The sequence below is a fragment of the Phyllostomus discolor genome, chromosome 10, assembly GCF_004126475.2.
Source record: "Phyllostomus discolor isolate MPI-MPIP mPhyDis1 chromosome 10, mPhyDis1.pri.v3, whole genome shotgun sequence".
Taxonomy (NCBI): domain Eukaryota; kingdom Metazoa; phylum Chordata; class Mammalia; order Chiroptera; family Phyllostomidae; genus Phyllostomus; species Phyllostomus discolor.
Genome location: NC_040912.2, coordinates 79,401,329 through 79,422,654, shown reverse-complemented (window position 1 = coordinate 79,422,654; position 21,326 = coordinate 79,401,329). Strand labels below are relative to the sequence as shown.

At 43.0% G+C, this 21,326-nt stretch overlaps 1 protein-coding gene across 2 annotated transcripts in view; it reads right to left on the bottom strand.

The window, feature by feature from the left end:
- Positions 1 to 21,326, bottom strand: part of EXOC4 (exocyst complex component 4) — a 676,926-nt gene that overhangs the window by 301,286 nt on the left and 354,314 nt on the right. The gene's annotated exons all lie outside the window — the stretch shown is intronic.

The following is a 21,326-nucleotide window of genomic DNA, read 5'->3' as shown; positions in this document are numbered from 1 at the left end:
GGACGATGAGCAAAGGCACAGGTTCCAACACTAGGAGATGCTGACGTTTGATGCGGTTTCTTACCAAGAGGGCGGCCACAGGAGACAGGCCCGCAGTGGAGCTGGGGAACGAAGAGGTCAGACAGAACAAGTTTCACCTTTCCTGCCACTTACCAGCTGCGTAATCTTGAGCAACTTACTGACACTCAGTTTCTGCATCTTTAAATTGGAAAAGAACGATAATGCCACAGGTTGCCGTGGGACTTCTGAGAGAATATATACAAAGCAGCCACTGCAGTGCCTACAATAAAACAGAAACTCGTCCCCCACCCGGATTGAACTTCCACAATGGCAAGGATTCTTGCCCATTTGTTCTCCAGAACTTAATAAACGCTCAATGAATATTTAATGAATACATGAATAAACATGCTGGTTGGCTTTTCCCTTTCAGCAATGCCGAGTCAAGTCAATTTCTCTGTCTGAGGGATGCAGAAAGAAACCCGTTTGCGAGGACTGGATACATGACTGGACCCTTCCAGTCACCGTGGCCCCCAGCCAAGCAGAATGCTCCTTCTCTCCCAGACTCAGGATCGAGAGCTCAGGAAGAGCTTGAGATGACAGATGCCTCAAACTCCTCCTTCATTTTCGTTTACTAAGTCACTTATGAAGAATCCCCTTTTCCTGTATTGCCCACACATTCTACATTTTTGCCTTCTTCTCCTAATAGTTCTCCTAATAAATCAGGAGACTCAGTGGCACTCTAATACGACTAATGGGTCTCCAGTCAGAAGTAGGATTTGTCTTGGCTGATGGCTGTTTGGCCCTGTCCCCCAAACTTCTGAGTCTGAGGGTTTTCATTAGGTCTGTCTGGAAGATTTCAAAAAAAAAAAAAAAAAGCACTTTATAAATAACCTGAACTATAAAGCACCATATAAATTTCAGGGATTATTTTTATCATTCCATTATTGAAGTAATCACTCACTGTCACTTAAGATAACCAGAATTTCAAAATTTCTGGCCCTCACATTTGTCAGGAACAAAACAGATAGCAAGTATTTTTTTTTTCCAGAAATAATCATTTGGGCGTTGAGAAAAAACTAGGTGCATTTCTGTCAATTTACTTTAAAAAATGGAAGCTGTTAATTGAATTAATCAGTATTTAATTGCCAACTTTATTTTTCTTTGTTTCACCTTAACAATGGCTTCTCTTGTCACTGGTATAAGTTGAATGATAAGATTTTACCAGTGAAAGCTTCAACGCAAATCCTTAAAAGCACCTGGCAATTACTTTTGTGAAAAATGAGAGGCTTCCATTTTATACGGGTTAAAAAAAATGAGGAAAAGGTCACTGCATGTGTACACATAATAAGAACTCTGGTTTACCAAAACGAGATAGTCACAGCTCACGGCATGAAAGCAGCCCCCCCCTGTTACGGATTGAACTCGGGGTGTGTGTGTGTGTGTGTCCCTGCACCACCCCCACCCCTATGCCCTGCTAACATGCATAGGTTGAAGCCCCTCATTTTCAATGCGATGGGGTTTGGATGTGGGGCCTTCCTGAGTAATTAGGTTGACTGAGGTCTGGAGGTGAAGCCGCCCGTGATGGCATTAGTGCCCTTGTCAGGGAAAGAGGCATCCACGTCTCCTCTCTTCAGCGTGAGGACAAGAAGGCGGCCCTCTGCGAGTGGGAGCTCACCAGAACTCCACCACGCTGGCTGACACCTGATCGTGGGCGTCTATTCTCCGGACGGTGAGGAATGAACTTCTGCTGGCGAAGCCACCGCGTCTATGGTGCCCTGCTATGGAGGCCAGAGCCGACTCCACACCTCCTTCAAAGTCTGTCTCCACAGTCACTGTAACTGGGCCGAGAGCCTGCACTTGAAGAAACTTCCCTTTTGCGATCTCTGTTGAGAAGCAAATTACTCCAAGGACTCGGCCCCTCCCCTCGGCTCAGCTCCCAGCCCTCCACACCGGAATGCCAGGGACTGGCTGGGGAAGGCAGGCTGCCCTCCAGTTTCCGCAGGCGACCTGCAACTGGGAGGAGGCTGGCTTCTCCTCTCCGACCTGAGAAGGAATTAGCAAGGACTGGCAATTTCTGTGGTCTTCATCCCTGCTTTAAATTTTAAAAAGTGTTGCTTCTGTCAGCAAACAAAGAAAAATAACTTAGGCAGCTTTTGGGCAGATAGTCTTTGTGCCCACATACATTTAGCGAGCTGTCTTTTTTCCCGCCTTTTTACTTTCTGTAGCAAAGAAGCGGTGCTCACTAAAGAGGCTGTGAAATGACCTACGATCCAGACCCACTTCACTGCTCTCGCGATCCCGAGAGCTCACGCCGGGCAGACACACGGGACACACACACCTTGCTCTGCGCCAATTGTTTTGCTTTCACTTTGGGGAAGGAGCAAAATCATACTCCGGAAACCAAGTGTGTCTTTGCCGGCAATTTATTTAGCACAGGTTTGCTGTGGGAGTTTTCAACAATTTCGCAAACCAACAGCATATAGGATGACATCTCTTAATAAGCCAGATAAAGAAGTAACATACTCCCCAAAATGACAGATTGAACACACAGTTCTTCTAGGTAAGGGGAGATAAAGGAATAAAGTCCAAATTTAATATGAGGTGCACTTTTTTACAGAAGGAGGCACTCCAAAGAGAGGGACACCCAGCTGATTTCTAGTTACCAGGGCAAAAATGCAAGTCCCCTGTTGGGAAGAGCATGTTGCTAGGGAACCAAGACACCGCTGTTGGCAGCAGGCTGACTTTCATCCTTGGGGCCTCTGTGCTGCTCTTGACCTGGGCCCATTAGACAGTAGCCCGGACCATGGCAGGACCTAACACTCCAATGGTTTTCAGAGAGTTTTTAGGTTAACAAGGAGTCGCTTTGCAGAAACTGAAACTCAAAGAGCCCTCAGCCACTCTCGGCACTCACAGTCTAAATGTCCTGCTGCACGGTCGCTTCTCCACCCGTTCCAATCCACAGGCCCCCAGGGTGACCCCTCACTGCAGATGCAGCTGACTTCATAATTAGGGCAAAGCAACTTTTTTGGTCTTTGCCATTAACACATAGACTGAAACAACTGCACTTAAGCCGTGAACAGGGTGGATGTGAAGTCACACTGAACCTGCGTGCACCACCAGTGCAGGGCCCCAGAGCTGCATGCAGCTCCCGGCACTCCGAACGTGCCCAGTCCGGACTGCAGGCGTGCTCGGTCAGACACACTGCGTGTGTCAGGTTCAGTGTGAAAGGAGAATGTGAAACATCCCATGAATAATTTTTATATTAATTACAGGTTGAAATGGTGTCTTCAATGTATTGGATGAAATAAAATATATCATTAAAATGTATTTCCTTAATGTGGCGTATTTATTTCTATTGGAAATAAACTGCTTTTGTGGCTCATTATATTTCTTTTGGAAAGTGCTGATCTGTACATTTATTAGCCAATAAAAATCCATGTTTAATGTTGACTTGGGAGTCTGTATAGCTATGTACTGGTAAATGTGAATATAAATATAAATCCAAATATATGTGTGTCTCTATCATCTTTGTAGAATGCATTTGTAATTGGCAAACCAAGTTGGTAAATTTCTATAAAGTTGAAGAAAGGTAGCATGCTACCAACTGTTTAGGTGTTTTCACAGTAATTATTATATGGAAGCTAATGGAACTAATAAAATAAAAATGTATGCACGTATTTATTTTTTCACACCCAGAGACCTGCATACCATACATACACATGGTTCCCTCTTATTATACAATTAAAGGGACATTAACTCAAACTGGTTGTGAGGGAAATCCAGTTACACACTGGCAGAAAGGCCAGGTGAATATTACCCTTTTACTTAAAATTAAGTTTGATAATTTCTAAAATGACAAATGCACTGGCACTTCTAACAAAATCTGTCTCGTGGAAAGTATGAATACACAAATAAAAATCATTCATAACCGGCATAGCAAAGCTTAGTGGAAGCAAGCTTTTCCACAGTGCCTTACAATAATTTGATTATTAGCTTTTCATCTTGTTTAATCATGTTAATAGTTTCCTTCATTAAAATCTTTAAGGTAATATCATGATTTAACTCAGCTCCAATTTGGATTATCCTGTCACAGATTGTAAATTATGAAATGTTTTAAAGTAGAGTCCATCAACTATGTTATTACAGTTGCTGTGATCCTTCCCGCTCTGCCTCCCTCTACCTGGCATCCCAGTTCCCCCCAGCAATCCTGCCCGCCTTACTTTATGTCTACGGGTCAGGCATTTAACTTCTTTGGCTACTCAACTTCCTATATTGTTCTTAACATCCCCCTGTCTATTCTGCACCTACCAATTATGCTTTTTAATCCCTGCAACTTTCCCCCCATTCTCTCCCCTCCCCCGCCCAGCTGATAACCCTCCAAGTGATCTCCATACCTATGATTCTGCTCCTGTTCCGGTTGTTTGCCAGTTTGTTTATTTTTGTTTTGTTTTGTTTTAGACTCAGGTGTTGATAGTTGGGAATTAGTTGCCTTTTTAATGTTCATAGTTTTGATCTTTTTCTTAACTAAGTCCCTTTTCATGTAATAATGGCTTGGTGGTGATGAACTCCTTTGGCTTTACCTTGTCTGGGAATATCTGCCCCTCCATCCTAAATGGTAGCTTTGCTGCATAGAGTAATCTAGGTTGTAGGGCCTTTCTTTTTACTACTTTGAATACTTCTTGCCAGTCCCTTCTTGCCTGCAAAGTTTCTTCTCAGAAATCATTTGACAGTCCTATGGGTACTCCTTTGTCTGCTTTTCTCTTGCTGCTTTTAAGATTCTCTCTTTATCTTTAACTTTTGGCATTTTAACTGTGATGTGTCTTCGAGTGGGCCTCTTCGGGTCCAACTTGTTTGGAGCTCTCTGTGGTTCCTGGCTTGTGTGTCTATTTTCTTTGCCAAATTAGGGAAGTTTTACTTCATTATTTTTTCAAATAAGTTCTCAATTTTTTGCTCTTTCTCTTCTCCTTCTGGCACCCCTGTGATTCGGATGTTTGCACTTTTGGAGATGTCCCAGAATCTTTTTATGCTATCCTCGTTTATTTGAATTCTTGTTTCTTCTTGCTGTTCTGGTTGAATGTTTATTTCTTCCTTATGTTCCAAATCATTGATTTGAATCCTGGCTTCCTTCCCTTCACTGCTGGTTCCCTGTAGGTTTTTCTTTATTTCACTTAGAGTAACCTTTATTTCTTCCTTTATGTTGTTGCAGTAGAGTTTTTTGAGCACCCTGATTACCAGTGCTACGAACTCTGCCTCTGATAGGCTGGCTATCTTCATTTTGTTTAGTTCTTTTTCTGGGGGTTTGTTCTGTTCTTTCACTTGGGCTAATATTTTTGGTTTCCTCAATTTGGCAGCCTTCCTGTGTTTGTTTCTGTGTATGAGGCAGAGCTGCTTTGAGCCCCTACAAAAGGCACCTGCAAATTGTGTGGGGCTGAGCCTCAGGGAGTCCCCGGGGTGGGACAACCTGCTTCACCACTTTGTGGCTCTGTGTGGAGGAGGCCTCAGAGAGGGGGCAGCGCCTCTGCCCGGCTTGTGGGGGTTTGCCTGGTACTTGCCCTGTTTCACCTCACCCACTCCCCGTATACAACTGGCTCCCTTCCAGCTTTTGCACTGGTGTTCAAGTCCAGAGCGGGTGGAGATATATATGTTTTAAGACCATCTGGGCCCTTTAAGCAAATTTTCTTGAAAATTGGGCAGTTTCTTCCATTCCAGCCGCCTACTAGTTTTTACAGCCTGAAGTTATGGGGATTTATTTTCCTTGTGCTGGAACCCTGGGCTATGGGGTCTAGCCTGGGGCTGGATCGCTCACTCCCAAGGTATCCCTACTCATTTTATCCACCACACGTGAATGTGGGACCACCCACGCCTGTTCCACTGCCGCTGCCTCTCCGTGCCACGCCACATCTCCTTGCCTCTCCGCCCTCCTTCTCATCTGGATGACTGTGGCTTCTTTAAATCCTTGGTTGTCAGACTTCCAAATAGTTTGATTTTTCTGACAGTTCTCAGTGTTGTTTGTTTTGAGATTCTGTTGTAATTCTTTTTGTGGCTGTGCGAAGAGGTGAAGCGTGTCTACCTATGCCCCCATCCTGACCAGAAGCCCCCTGGAATTCTACTTTACTCTGCACAGATCTTTGTGAGGATGTGTAAGACTGATTCGGATTCTGATAGACCGAATATTTCTAAAATCTAAAACTACATTTTAATTTTGATGACTCAGGGAGGAACTCAGCTTGGAAAATTAAGACTTTCTAGGTATTTTTAGCCCTTTAGTGGAATACCACTTACAAATTCAATACGCTATTTGTTTTCATTGACATATATCTTTGCATTTTGATTCTCAAATCTACTGCTTACCTGGGTCCTTCTTGCATATTTCACCAGGTAAGACTACGTTATAAGATAATTGCTACTTTTAATAAACATACGAGAATTTAAGCATCTAAGTGGAAGTCTTTCAAACTACTTTTGGATGTTAGAAATGTATCTCAGAGCTATTACGACTATAAAAACATTCTAGAATTCCACTTTAGGAACTGTCCTAAAAAATTAAATGGTGACCTATCTTTGCTGCTAAAGATTTTTTTTTTGACCATTTCAAACCATTCAAACTGCAGTCTAAGGAATTAAGAAGCAAACAAATTAGGTATTGTCATTTGACAGTTTATACATAAAATTCAATTAGATGATGAAATTAGAATATTTACTAAAAAAAAAAAAAAACAGTCTCTCTGCGATCACATTTCTAACAGGCCAACCCAAAAATCAACTGCAAAGGCATGTTCACCCTACTTCCGCTTCCATTCCCAGCTTGGAATCATTGAATTACAGTCACGCTGGGTGTGGCCTTCCCTTTCTTCTCAGGGGGACAGAGAGAGGGGGCTGTGCAAGGTCACAGAGCTCCAAAGGGGGGGAGTCTGCTGTCCTGAGTCACACCCCGTCCACTCCAATCCCGCTCCAGCCCACACCTGGAGCTCCCCCTGGCCTTTCAGATTCAGATAGGTGCAACCTCTGCACTCGCAAGTTCACAATATTTAATTTTTTGTGAATGTTTTTCTCCCCCAGACTACTTTAAACAAATCAGGTTACTTTTTCCCTTGGGGAAACTATAAAAACTTGATTGTCCCTTCTACCATTGCCGGCTCCACCTGGGACAGCCCTGATGCTCCCCTGTACCCACTACCCTGGACACTGGCGGGCTCACCCTCCTTCCAGCTAGCGCTGAGGAGTCTCTCCCCAGACCCACAATCTCGATCCGCTTTCGGAGGTTTCGTTCTCAAATTACAATATAACCATCTCTAACTGCCCTTTTGTAATTAAACTTTAATTCATACTAAGCTTAGGATTTGAATGCGACCAACTTAAATTTTGTTACAAAGGACACTTAGATAATATTTGATATCGGAGAAGAACTCCTGCCTTTATTAGCTAGTAAGGCCACCACAACAGAGAGCAGTCCCTGCAACCGTTCCCTGGACCACATTGGATACGTTGGTCTCCACCTGAAAAACAATGACCAAGCCCACCGATTTCGGGCAATAAAACATATATTCAGGGGAATAAGTGAATGTGGGTCGTCTATTGCTGTTTGTTATCCTGTGATCTGACATGCACCATCTGGACCAGGACTTGTAAGCAGAGTGACGACGACAGGCTCAAAACCATGAATTCGAAGGTTGAGTACTTGACCGTGGGTCTCCCCGATAACCCCTTCACTAATGAGTAAATGGAAACAATTTCCCGCACCTTAGAAATGTGTCACATTCAGGGACAAATTCACAGTAAATCAGAGACAAATCCAGGAAAGGAGCCCACAACCAGTATCTTTCAGTTTCTTTTGTTCACACACAAAGTCAAGATGACTTTGATATAAAGAACCTGAATTGACATCACACAGAATTCATTTAGTAGATCTTCTCTAAATTGTATCTTTTTAAAAAAATAGTCTCTCAAGAGAGGAGAAGTAATTTTAGAGAGGGGGTTCTGTTAACATATAACTTCAGAAAATACTGCATGCTACATTATCAATCACTCTAGCACATTATAATTCAGAAAAGTCCTGGATTGAAAAAAACCCACTCAATGTGATTTAGCCCAAGTCCTCCTTCCCTCCCCAATCCCATCTTCTTCCTAACTGGCCATGAATTCGGTTACATTTCCTAGGGCACCAATGCCTAGTTTGGCACATGCTGGGTTATTGAAAAGTGTGTAAGATTGAAAGATAAATACAGTGTCAGAAAAATTTAAGGAACATTCTGTAAGACTTTAGCAAGCAATTTAGCCACCCTGGACCCAAGTTTCCCTAAAAATAAGTCATAATATATCCTACAACTTTAAAATGCAAAATCAATGGCTCTATTCCATTTTCCATTGCAATGCGAATAATGAACTTTATTCATGAAACCCAAATTGAATACTTCGTGAATGTGCAGGGTTTCCAGGCTCTGCTGGAGCGCCTAGTTGAGAAGGAGCTCACGTCTAGTTGGGGAGACACTTGGGCAAATCGCCACAGGGGGCTGGAAGACGGTAGTGGTTCAGCCTGCCTGGGGTCAGGCGGGGAAAGTCCTACTGAGGAGGAAACCCGAGGGATGCGTGTCGATTTGCTTGAGGGGCTGAAGGTGAAGGGCATTCAAACGGGTAAGACTTGAGCATATAAATCTTTAAACAGCCTAGGTGCCAATATATCCCTCCGTAAACACATTTCCTACAAGCCTCTTAAATGTGTGCTCTAATTTCACCTTTGCCAACGTTTGTTTCACACCTATCGGTGTGGTTCTAAAACAGACGAATGCTGACACGAAAGAACAGAAACGGCACTTTTAAAAAAAGCAAGTACTCGCATAGTTCTATAAGAAATAATATATACCTGGCACAGAACTGGTACGGCATGTGCCCACTTTCATGACTAATTTATTACCACGGCCCAATGTTTAATTTCCATGTCACAGACAAACAACACCCACAAATACATCAACCATCAACCTCTCACCTGTAACACTCTTTGCAAAATGTCAATGCATGGCCTCCCAAAACCATCAAGAGAGAAAAGCAATGGCCAACACACTCAATGTAGGCAAAAACAGGACCTTACATCTGGTACCGAGTAACACGCCCACTGAATGTCAGCAGGTACAGCCTGTGGTGCTAAAAATAAAGTCATGCGACATCCCTATGTATCTTCTGCAAGACAAAGAGTCCCGACTCAAAACGAAACCGCTACTTACAACTATAGATGACAATTAAAAATTGTCATTTTTCTTTTCTAGGACAGGCACTAATACATAGGGCAGGTAGAAAAACTAAAGGTCAAAAATATAAAAATTTTTTTCATAGAGCATTTCACCTTTTGAAGGAAGCATTCAACTTATTTGCACTTTGCTCTTATAACAGAACACATACACAGTAAACACATTTTAAAAACAACTAATTTCGGTTTCAAGACACAGCTGGTTATACCCAGAGCAGAGAAGGAGGACTCCTGAGTCTCACGGTTCTGGGTTCGGATCCACGCTCTGCCTTAACCAGATGTGTGGCCTTGTGCTAGTTTTTATAACCTTCAATGTTCTATTAAAAAGTGGGGATATTTACTTCATAGAAGTATTATTAGGAGTCAAATTAGATAAATGGTGTTAAGTGCCTTCCCCTTCCTGAGGCCTGAAAATAAGCCACTTCACTTCCTCATTTTCTTCTATTTCCAATTTGCTTCTGTGAAGGAGAACAAAGATAAGGAATAATGGAAACGAAGATCATTACAGAAGATAAGGGAAAAGACCAACCGGTCAGGGAAAACATCATTTCGTTCTCCCTCCAACAGGAGGGAGCATCCGAGTTATCCGGAAGCTCACAAAACACAGCTGCCAGGTCCCGGGCCTTAAGTCCGGTGTTGGGCACCCCCAGGGGAGGGAGGGAGGTTCCAAGTTCCCTGGGTGATTCGGATGCAGCCAACTCTGGGCAGCTGCTTGAGGACATTTGTCCAAGCACAGGACAGTTCTAATACGAAGTTGGCGCTCAGTAAATGTTTATCAAAAGAATATGATGTATACGATTGATGGAATCATTTGGGATAGACAGAATTTAAAAGAATTTTTTTAAAAAGAAGAAAGAAAACTACCATATTTTTCAAACTATAAGACGCACCCCCCTAAATGTGGGAGGGAAATAGGGGTGCGTCTTATACTCCAAATGTAGCTTGCCTGGCTCGTGGTGGGGAGGGTGGGGGGGTGGCAGCAGTAGAGCGGGGTCACAGGTTATTAAATATTTTACCACATTTTTTGCTTCAAAATTTTTTTCCTCTTTTCCTCCTCTAAAACCTAGGTGCGTCTTATAGTCCTAAAAATACGGTACATTAATCATGTCTCAGGCATAGGTACTGACTTCCTGCCTTCTGCAACTAATGAGGGAGTATGAAACATATACGAATTAAAATAAAATTGTGATAAATACAATAGAAATAATACAAAGAAGAGTGAGTTGGACTAATGTGCTGTTCTAAATTAGCTAACTTTAAAAAAAAATCAGCACCCATTGGCATGACTCAGTTGGTTGGGCATCGTCCCGCAAGGCGAGAGCTCGCTGGCTCGATTCCCTGTCAGGGCACAGGCCTGGGTTTCAGGTTTGGTCCCACCCGGGGCACGGAGGCAGCTGATGTGTGATGTTTCTCTTCCTCCCTTCCCTTCCCTCTCTCTACAAATAAATAAATAACATCTTTCAAAAATAAAATTAAGCCCTGGCTGGCGTGGCTCAGTGGACTGAATGGTGGCCTACAAACTGAGAGGTCGCTGGTTTAACTCCTGTCAGGGCACAGGCCTGGGCTGCAGGCCAGGTCGCCAGTCGGGGCTGCGCAAGAGGCAACCAGTGGTTGTTTCTCCCACACATTGATGTTTCTCTTCCTCTCTTTCTTCCTCCTTCCCCTCTCTCTAAAAATAAATAGATAGAACCTTTAAAAATAATTAAATTAAAAAAACAAATACCACATGATTTCACTCATATGTGGTATCTAATGAACACATTGAACTAACAAGCGAAGCAGAGACAGACTCATCAATGGCAGGCTGACAGCTACTGGGAGGGAGAGGCTGGGGTGGCGGGACCAAGCAAAAACGACAAAGGACTCATGGACATGGACATGGACATGGACATGGACGTGGACATGGACATGGACAGCAGTGTGGTGACTGCAAGGAGGGGGACATACAGGGGATTCAAAGGCAATGGGAAAAAAACACAATATAAATTAATTAAAAATAAAATTTAAAAACTCAATAGAAGATATTACATCAGTGTCAACAAAAACAATAAAACCCCCAAAAGATTATACAGAAAGTGACCAAGATTTAAGGGGGATATATCAATTCGTTTTAGTATGTATAATGCCATGCTTTAAATATTCCTTGGTCAGTAGTATATTTTGGTTTTTAATGAGCCGAGAAACAGTGTGAATGACCTCCGAAACATGGAAAATGCTCAACCGGTATATTTCTGTGTTCATCTTCATCTGAGACATGTCAAGCAACCCCTCACACAGCCACATTTCGGCACGACAGATGAACGTGCACAGCCCTTCGGCTTCTGCTGGAACAGGGTTTGATCCACGCAACGTCACTGTGCGGAGAAGTATAATGTGGACAGTTCTAGAACCTCAGTTCAGACTTCTAAGATGCTGAGACAATTTAGTAGTCACCACCGATAATGATGACTGGGACAGGCACCGCCACTGTCATTGCCACAGTCCTTAGCACAGACCCACTGAAGCTGTTAATGGCTTGGTTCTGCCCAGACATTAAACGACGACAACAGCAATGCTCTCAGGACCACTAGTTAGCTGAAAAGAGGTTCAGCTCTTCCGTGGACAGCTGAAGAGGAGGGTAAAAGTTGACTCCTGCATCCACTAGTTGTTTCTGGCATAGAGAAGATACGCATAAATGTTTATTAGTAGTATTCTATTTATTCTGTTGTTTTGCATTAACTTGATGGTGGAAGACACTACTAATTGCATTCCAAAGTATTATTTCCAAGAGACTCTCTTCTGAGCAAATGGTAGACCTTTGTATTATGGATACAAGGAATCACAGGAGTGACACACAGTAAGTCCTCACTTAACACTGTCAGTAGGTTCTTCGTCTTTAAGTGAAATGATGCGTAACAAAACCAACTTTATTGTGGATTAATTGACAGAAACAACAGTTAATTCCCAGGGCACTTCATGGACGCTGGGACGTGGGACAAAGCGCCGTCATGCGAGGACCTGCCGCACGTGTGTGTCTCTGCTCTGACCGCTGGGGGGCGCAGGTGCACATTCTTGGCCCACCTCTAACTGGCAAACTTCCACCACCAGGACGGGCTCTATCTGGCCTTTGGAGCCACCATCTCCGTGAGTTTCCTGTGTCTCACACACGATTGTGTTTCACTTACTCAGCTGTATCCTTACACGCCAACTTACACTGCATACGGAAGAAACGACACAGATAAACAGTAACATAACGAAATGTACCTTACGGAAAGGGGCATTAGAAGAATTCAGTGTGTATGTGTACGCAGGACACTGCTAATGCCTGACCGGGAGAGGAGATACGGTACCTTTGTTTAATTCCCATAACCTGGCATCCTTTAGCTTCTCAAGTGCTCAGAGTGTAATATAAATGTCACAACGTTCCCACGGGAACCAGTGAAGCATCTCCTGACAAAGAAAAATGGGTCTGGACCATGGGCCGTGCCTTCTGCGATGTTTAGAATGACAGACAAGCTGCATTACGTTTGCAGCTTTTATTTTTCTAAGGCAGACAAACGACATTATTACTAATGCTGAGCGATAACTCACTTGTTTAAAAAAAATATATTTGGGACATGTCCTTCTAGTTCCAGAGACAATAAAATTGGGCACCATTTCTTCTCTCGCCCATCCCCAAGGAGCAATCATCTTCACTACACTGTCATTTCCAGTGTCGAGGAAAATCGCGGACCCACTGGGACTCAAAGGGAACAGCTGTAAGGTATTGTTTTATTGCTGCCACTTTTCTCCATATATACTCTCATTTTGTGGAAGACTGCGTTCTATTAAATTAAACACAGACACTGACCAAAGGGGAAATGCATGTGTGTATGTACGTAACATAACGCGTGCTCTGTACATGGTGTGCCCTTACACAGAATTCTGTTTCCAGCCGGCGTCACAAAAAGGCCAGCTGTCTCAGAGTTAGTGGCACTATTAAATGTACAATCTTCTCCAGGTTTTGGTGAAGATCCCTATAAAATTATGAAATGATGTCAGGACATTTCTATTTGCGTTACGGCATGTCTAAATTATGATTTTAACTCTCAGTTCAATGGCATGTCAAGTGATGCTAAATGGTTCTACTCTAAACCAACTATTTTAAGAGTTTTTCAAGGCAAATAAAGATATCCTCTAAGCCTACTTTCAAAAATGAATTTTACATATGTCTACAAAAACAGTTTGCTAGATTTATATATTGGTGTTTTAAGATGTAATGCAAGTATTTATGTTAAATATCCTCATCCAACAGGTTTTTTTCTTTAAGTCATATTTCATAGTGACCGTTTAGTAACTAATGAAGCTAAAATAATGAACAATTGCTTGAGCATATTTTGAGGCCAGGTTGAACAATGAACAAGTTTGGGGAACCATCGGCACTTGAGTTACCAGCCAGGTCCTGAGGGGTGGGGGAGAAGGGTGGTGAGAGGCAACAGAGGCAGCAGCAGATGCCAATACGGGAACTGAGAACTCAGAATACATGGGACACTGAGGACACTAGAGAAAGCCAACTGTTAAACTCAGTGCCGTTCCAGAGCACAGCCATTCTCTGCCTAAAGATATATAAAAACTGCAGCAGTCTTGCCCTGGCCAGGTGGTGGAGCATTGTGCTGTACACCAAAAGGCTGCAGGTTCAATTCCCAGCCAGGGCACATAGCTAAGTTTTGGGTTCGATCCCCTGTTGGGGAGGCAATTGATTGGTGTTTCCCTCACATCTCTCCCTCTCCCTCTCCCTCCCTCTCTCTCTCTCTCTCTTTCTCTCTCTCAGATGAATAAACATGTCCTCGGATGAAGATTAAAACAAGATGACTGTAGTGGTCCGGTCAGCATTCACTGCATGCTCGCCAATTAGACGGAAGCTGCACTCTGCTGACAGCACACTTCTAGGTGTCCACACAGACCCAGCGGCCACCACCCTCTCTGTGTGCGCCCCTTCCACCTGCTGGGGCCGGCCAGGGACCCGGTCTACAGGGAGACTCCCCCCAAGCCTGCCGCAGGTAACTGCACCCAGCGAAGACATCATACCCAGTGGCCGCAAATCCAAAGGCTGGCTGGAAGCCAAGACCATATCCTTGCTCCCAGAAAGATGATGCACTGAGGTAGAGAAAAAAGGGACTGGCAGATCATGATGTAGAAAAAGACTGGACATGTTGTGATATAAGTTAAATGTTTTAAAAGAACCCAAATTGTGAGAAAAGAAAACCACATGGAGGAAAAAACAGGTACAAAAGTTATTAGCTGAATCCTGAACTGGAAGATGAGTATTTGTGGGCCAGCCAGCATACAGATTCTGTCATCTCCCTGGGCTCAGCCTCTGTGTCCATTTGATCGAGTGACCACTGGAGAGAAGAACGGACATGGCAGTAAGGGCCTCGCAGCCGTCATTCCCAGCCACGCTGCAGCCAGGAACTCCATCGGTGCCCACCTGTTGTTCCTGTCCTCTCTGTCCCACACTCTACAATATCCCCCTTTCCCATTCATACACACTGGCACAAGGACTCCATTTATTGTTGGAAAATTTCAATGACCACGGTCAGGTGTTTGAGAGTGAAAAGTAGTCATCTTCAACGAAACCTGGCAGACTATTTGTTTCTATAGACATTCAGAAAATCAGATTTTAAGAATACAAAGATTTCTCAGTGGTATCACCAACAATGTAAAAGCTCTGAGTCCACCTTCCTCATTATCAAGCAGTATATCCCAGTAATGGCAATTCCGACATTTCAGCCACAAAGGTCCACGGCTCCTACTTCACCTCCTCCCCTCCTCCACACCACCCGCCCCATCAGCAAGGCTCACGGTCCCCCCACCAGGTAGAACTTATTCCATTCCACGGATGCTTTGATCTTCTCCCTGTGTGTAAACTAGACACTCAGACTAAAAGGCGCACCGGATTCACTTAATCTCTATCCTCCAAATCCTTTCAGACTGTGTAGTTCCTTCGAGGAAATGCCACACGACTCCCTCTTACACCTGTTATTAAACCTTCATATTCTTGTTCAAAACTGTATTATAAAATACTCAGACATACAAGTAAGCATAAAGAATAGGTAGCCATAGCCCTGGCTGGCATAGCTCAGTGGATTGAGTGCGGGCTGTGAACCAAAGTGTCGCAGGTTCGATTCCCAGTCAGGGTACATGCCTGGGTTGCAGGCTATAACCCCCAGCAACCGCACATTGATGTTTCTCTCCCTCTCTCTCTCTCTCTCTCTCCCTCCCTTCCCACTCTGAAAATAAATAAATAAAATCTTAAAAAAAAAGAATAGGCAGCCATGTAGTTGCTACACTGTATAAGAAACTAACCATTACAGAGCTAAAACCTCGAGTGTGGTCTTCATGACATTCCTTTCCTTCTCCACTCCCACTCCCAGAAACCACCACCACACTGACTTGAATGTTTCCCGCTCAGACTGTGTCTTCATATTTTATACATGTATGGATTGTAAAAAATACACACAGAAATCCATTCATAGGTACAGTTTCTCAAGTTTTTAAAACTTAAATAAATGCCTTCACACCAGAGTCTTCACCAAACATCACCTTTGGGAGAAAGATTCACATTGCTATACAGAGCTCCCACCAATTATTTATTACTGCAGGACAGCGTGGGTGGCTTTGTATGTTACAACTCACCACAAAGTACTTATCAACCCGACTGCCGATGAGTAGTTAGTGTACCTCCAGCTCTTCATTATACCAGCTAGCGTGGGCTGCACCTCATTGCCAAGTACTCTGTCTTTTTTCCTCTCTCTACTTTTAATGTCTTCTCTATGTCTGTTTTAGCATTTTATCTTTCATTGACTTCGATATTCTAAAGTTTTATTTTGCTGAATTGAGGAATGGGTTTCTTCTATCTTTCCTGCTTGGGGTTCCTTATGCCCCTAGGATCTAAGGAGTCATATCATCTATCAATTCTGAAAACTTATCAATTTCTATTCCCTAAATATTGCCTCTTTCATATTCTTTCCATTATCCTCTTTTGGAACATCTTTTAGATGCACATCAGAACTCCTAATCCCACCTGTTCCAATTACCTACTGCTGTGTAAGTAACCACTCCAGGGGCTGGGAAGTATAGACGGGTAGTTCCAGACAGTCACGGGGACGTAACGTACAGCAGAGGAAAGGCAGGCAATAATGTTGTGATAACTGTGTACGGGGCCAGGTGGGTACTGGAAATATTAGGGGGAACATTCTGTAAAGTACATGCTTGTCTAACCCCTATGATTTACACTTGAATCTAAAACAAAGTAATACTGAATATACATTGTAATTGAAAAAAATTTTAATTAAGAAAAACACTCCGAAACTTAATAATAGTAACTCTTCTGCAGATCAAGAATTCTGACCGGGCAGAGCAGGGATGAACTGTGTTTGCTCCAGGATATCTGGGACCTCAGCTGGCGACCACAAACAAATGCGAGTGACCCACGAGTTGGACCCTCCGTGTGGTTTAGGATGCCTCAGAACCCCATACCCTCGGCGTAGTTGGATTTCTCTCACGTCAGCTCAGGGCGCCAAGAACAACTATTCCAGCAAATAAGGTAGGAGTTGTACAACCTTCTACAGCTCAGCCTCAGAAGCTACATGGTATGATTTACGCCGTACTCTTAGTTCAAGCGGTCACAAGCCTGCCCGATTTCAAGGGCACGGGCTGCATCTCAGATGGGAGTAGCATCGAAAACGGCGGTCCTTTTTCAAACTGCCACAGCGCACTACACATTTTAACTTCTCTTTCATGTTTTCTAAATCTTTTGTCATTACTTCAGATTTGTCCAGTAGTTTGCTAATTGTCTTGACTGTGTCTAAACTGATGTTTAAACCATAAATAAAATTCTTAATGCAAAGAATAAAATTTTCGCCCTGGCTGGTGTAGCTCAGTGGACTGAGCATGGGCCTGCAAACCAAAAGGTTTCCGGTTCAATTCCCAGTCAGGGCACATGCCTGGGCTGCGGGCCAGGTGCCCAGAGGAGGCCACCTGAGGGGCAACCACACATTGATGTTTCTCTCCCTCTGTTTCTCCCTCCCCTCCCCTCTCTCTATAAATAAAAAAATATAAATAAAATCTTTAAAAAAAAATAAAATTTTCATCCCTAAAATTTTTGACAACCTCTAATTCTTTTATCATGTTTTAGACACAAATTTTATTGTTAAATGTTTGAAACATACACGTTTTGTATTTGGCAGTTAGTGACGCCATTTCTGAAGTACTGGAAACCAACTCCCAGCTCGTCGTTTCGGCCTGACTCCGGCTCACGGTGACGTCTTTCCTGAGGCTGTGAACTCCTGTTCGAAGACATGCCACCCAGGGAAGAACCGAGGTGTGCACTGAGCGCACAGTCCTCTAGTGGAACTGTTTGCTTTGCCAGGACAAGTTTTCTTGTCATCTCCCCTGGCTGACATGTACATTTTTTTCTTAGTCTACTCTTTTACTGAAGGTGCAACACTTCAGAAATTCTCTGCTTCACACGGAGGTTTCAATTCCAAGTCCCCTCCTGTCCAGGGCCTGGTCTGCAGGACCCACGCAGCTGCTGAAACTCAAACTGGCGGTTACCCAGACTGACAAACACCCCCGAGGCAGCCACCACATCAGTCTCAGCTTACTGCTCCAGTTTTCCCTGCTCTCTTTCCAGCCATCCCCAGGGGGCCCCTTACTTTCTAACAAGGTCAGCAATACATTTAAAAGGAAGTTTATTACATTAGCTCTAGCATTTCTAACTGCTCCCTCCCGGGAGGTTTTCCAGACTTTTTAGCTCTCAGCCTTGCCAGAAATCGAAATCCCTTCATTTTATTTTTATGTGGTCATTTCTAACACTCTTCCTTCCCCATTTCATTTGATCTAGAACCCATAAATTTGACACACAGTACACAAAATCTTTTCACTTAACAGACCTGATTATTAAAAAATTGAGGTAGCTTGGTATATTTTAAATTACCCATCCTTAAAAACTGAAAATCAAATAAGAATGTGGTAGTTTTGTATTAAATCTGTCTTTATAAGCATATCAGGTTACATATAGTATAGTTGAACCATAGGTTTTGCATCCCTTAAAAGGTTACAAGAGCCCATTAAAAGTCAAAGAGTCAAGTTTTCTTGCATTTTAAATAAATTTAAATGTAATACATTAGCATAAAGGATGAATACTCTAACTTTCATTTGTAAAACGCTATTTCACAGTCTGCAGCTCTCCCTGAGGGCGGCTGATGACCTGACATCAGAAGATACCTTTTCTGAGCTGTGACCGGCCCTCGCGCATGCGTGCTCATGTGTGCGCTCAACAGCGCCACCCACCAGTTAAAGTTTGCTAAAGCGGAGGGTCCCAACGGGCTGGGTAAACAAGACACGTGGTATTGTTGGAACAATACAGGGTGGGGCAAAAGTAGGTTTCCAGTTGTAAGAGAGTCACAGCTTGTTTTTGTATTATTATTTACTAATTATTGTACCAGTTTCCATATGAACCACTGTAAAACTACTTTTGCACCAATCTCTACATGTTTAAAATAGCAAACGTGATTTTTGTGACTTTCTAAATGATTTAGGATGGACTGCTGAACATATTTAAATGAACTTGAATGCATACTGTGATCATTTTGCTCAATAAGGTATGTTTTAATAAAAAAGAAAATTTTCTATTTTCTAGGTATTTTTATAACCTCATTTTTGTATATTTAGATATATAGGTAAAATATTCATCAGCTTTTCACATTTTCATGCTAATATATATTACCTGATTTTTCCCCACGTGAGTGTGTCAAAACAGTGAAGACACTTCACTGTTGCATTTGTCAGTTCAGTAATATGTAAAATCTCACACAGGTGCCCCCAACTGGGGAAAAGAGGCGGTGGGGTGTGCAGACACTATAAAACTATACAGTAAGGGCAGGGCTTTTAAATGAGGATTTTACTGGGCATTATTTTCACAAATTCTAACTGTAAGTAATACTAAATTAATAATCAGTGAAAGAATAATCATTACAACATTTGATTCAAAAGCTTCAGATATTAGTTATAATGGCTCAGATGAGCAAACTGCAAACCACTCATTCTTCTACTGCCAGCCCCCTGCCAGTTGAATACATACGCTAGATACTGAGCCCTGAGATAGGAGCCAGCACTGCATATGAAATTAACACACTGCGAGTTAAATTAAGTCGGATGGAGACTAGGCTGCAGACTAGATACTGATTATGCCCCAAGCAGAGCAATCGAGGAGAGCTAGCTTTGAAAGTAAACCTGTTGACCTGAAAGAACGGGAAGCAACACTCACAGAGATCTTACTCCCCCTAATCTGCCCGGTAACACTAACGACATGTGTCAGCCGGAATGAGCCATGTAATACAGACTCCCAGGGGAGCAGGACAGAGGCCTCTCAAACCAAGTCAGGAGGGAAAGAAGAGGAGAGATGACATTCAAAAGAGTCGCACTGCTCAGGAAACCGGGTGGGAAGGGTGGTCTTTCAAACGGGCCCTCACACCTTTTCCCCTCTCGCAGAATTGACAAAGTCTCTGCGAGATCAAAACACCAACGAGTTTAAAGAAAGTCATTTCGTGGTGTTCAGCACAGGGGGAAACCCACAGAACCCTGTGCCCCTTGTGGACCAACTCCTGTCCTTGAAAAGCCTGCACAGGTGCTGGAGAAAGTAATGTGCTGCAGGGCCCAGCAGGTGTAGCTTTTGAGTCATCCTTACTGAGAAGCTCAGACCCCATGAGGTGGAAAAGGGGTTGGGTCGTAAACACGACTTCACGTCTGGCACAGGACTCGCAGGCAGGGGAACCACGGCACTGCACGAGAAAGCTGGCTCACGAAATGGCTCTGAGAAGGCTCCCCTTCCGTAATGCCATGCCCGGTTAGCTGGGTGTCTCTTAGTAAGCATGGTCTGCAGGTGGTGCACGGACTCCCAGAAACAGGGCAACTCTTAGTTTGTATAACTGGAAGAATCTGTTACCTGTGTCTTACTCTCCTCATCTACAACCTGAGAGTAACAACAATGCCTACCTTACAGGTTATAAATTCTAGTTGTAAGAATTAAATAAATTAAATATATGCTAAGTCCTTAAAACAGTGCTAGATTTATGCCATTCCATAATTATTACTATTCTTACAGCATTATTATCTTTATCATGCTTCACAGACATATTTGTTTTCCTGACTTCTACACCATGTATCCTACTTGTAAATTTTTATATTTTTTATGAGTGTCCATCTTAACCATTCTGATATTCCTCCCCCATAATAAATGGAAAAGTATGTGTTAATGTACATATTTTTAAATAAACATCAGAATAAAGAAAAAGTATAAGAAGATATGCCAGAAGAAAAATAGCCAATGACAATGTGTATAAAATAGTTTTTCTAAAAAAGGTAACAAAAGAAATGAAGTCAAAATTTCATCTGGTAGCAAAATTTGATCATCTTAATCAAATTTTTATTTATATAGACTTTATTGTATACAACTGAATATAATAGTACATAGCATATCACTTCTTTTGAATAAAGTTGTCATATACCTGCATTATACTTCCCATGTCCTGTTTTTTAACTTTATTTTGAAATGACTGCATGCTTACAGAAGAGGCACAGACAGCAGAGTTCCTGTCTGCACCTCACCCGCTTCCCCTTATGTAGCCTTGGTGTAATTAACAAAACTAAAAAGTTAACATCGGTACAATCCCATTAACTTAACTACAGACTTTATTCTGAGCTCCCAGTTTTTTCACTCATGTCCTCTTTCTGCTCCAGGGTCTAACCCTTGACGTCACATTAAAGTCAGTTATGTCTTAGACTCCTTCAGTCTATGAAAGCTCCTCATGATTTCTCTTTCACGATTTCAGAACTTCTGAAGAGCACTCGCCAGTTCTTTTGTTTCTGTGATGTTTCCCCAGAATTAGACGGCAGCCGTGGGTTTGGGGGAAGACTGCCACGGGGGGAAAGTGCCTTGCTCACCGCACCACACCAGCGGACATACAGCATCAGCAGGTCTCGTCACTGGTGATGTCAACTTGGACACTCGCAAGGTGCTGCCTATCAGGTTTCCCCACCACTGAAAAGTCACTCCTCTTCCTTA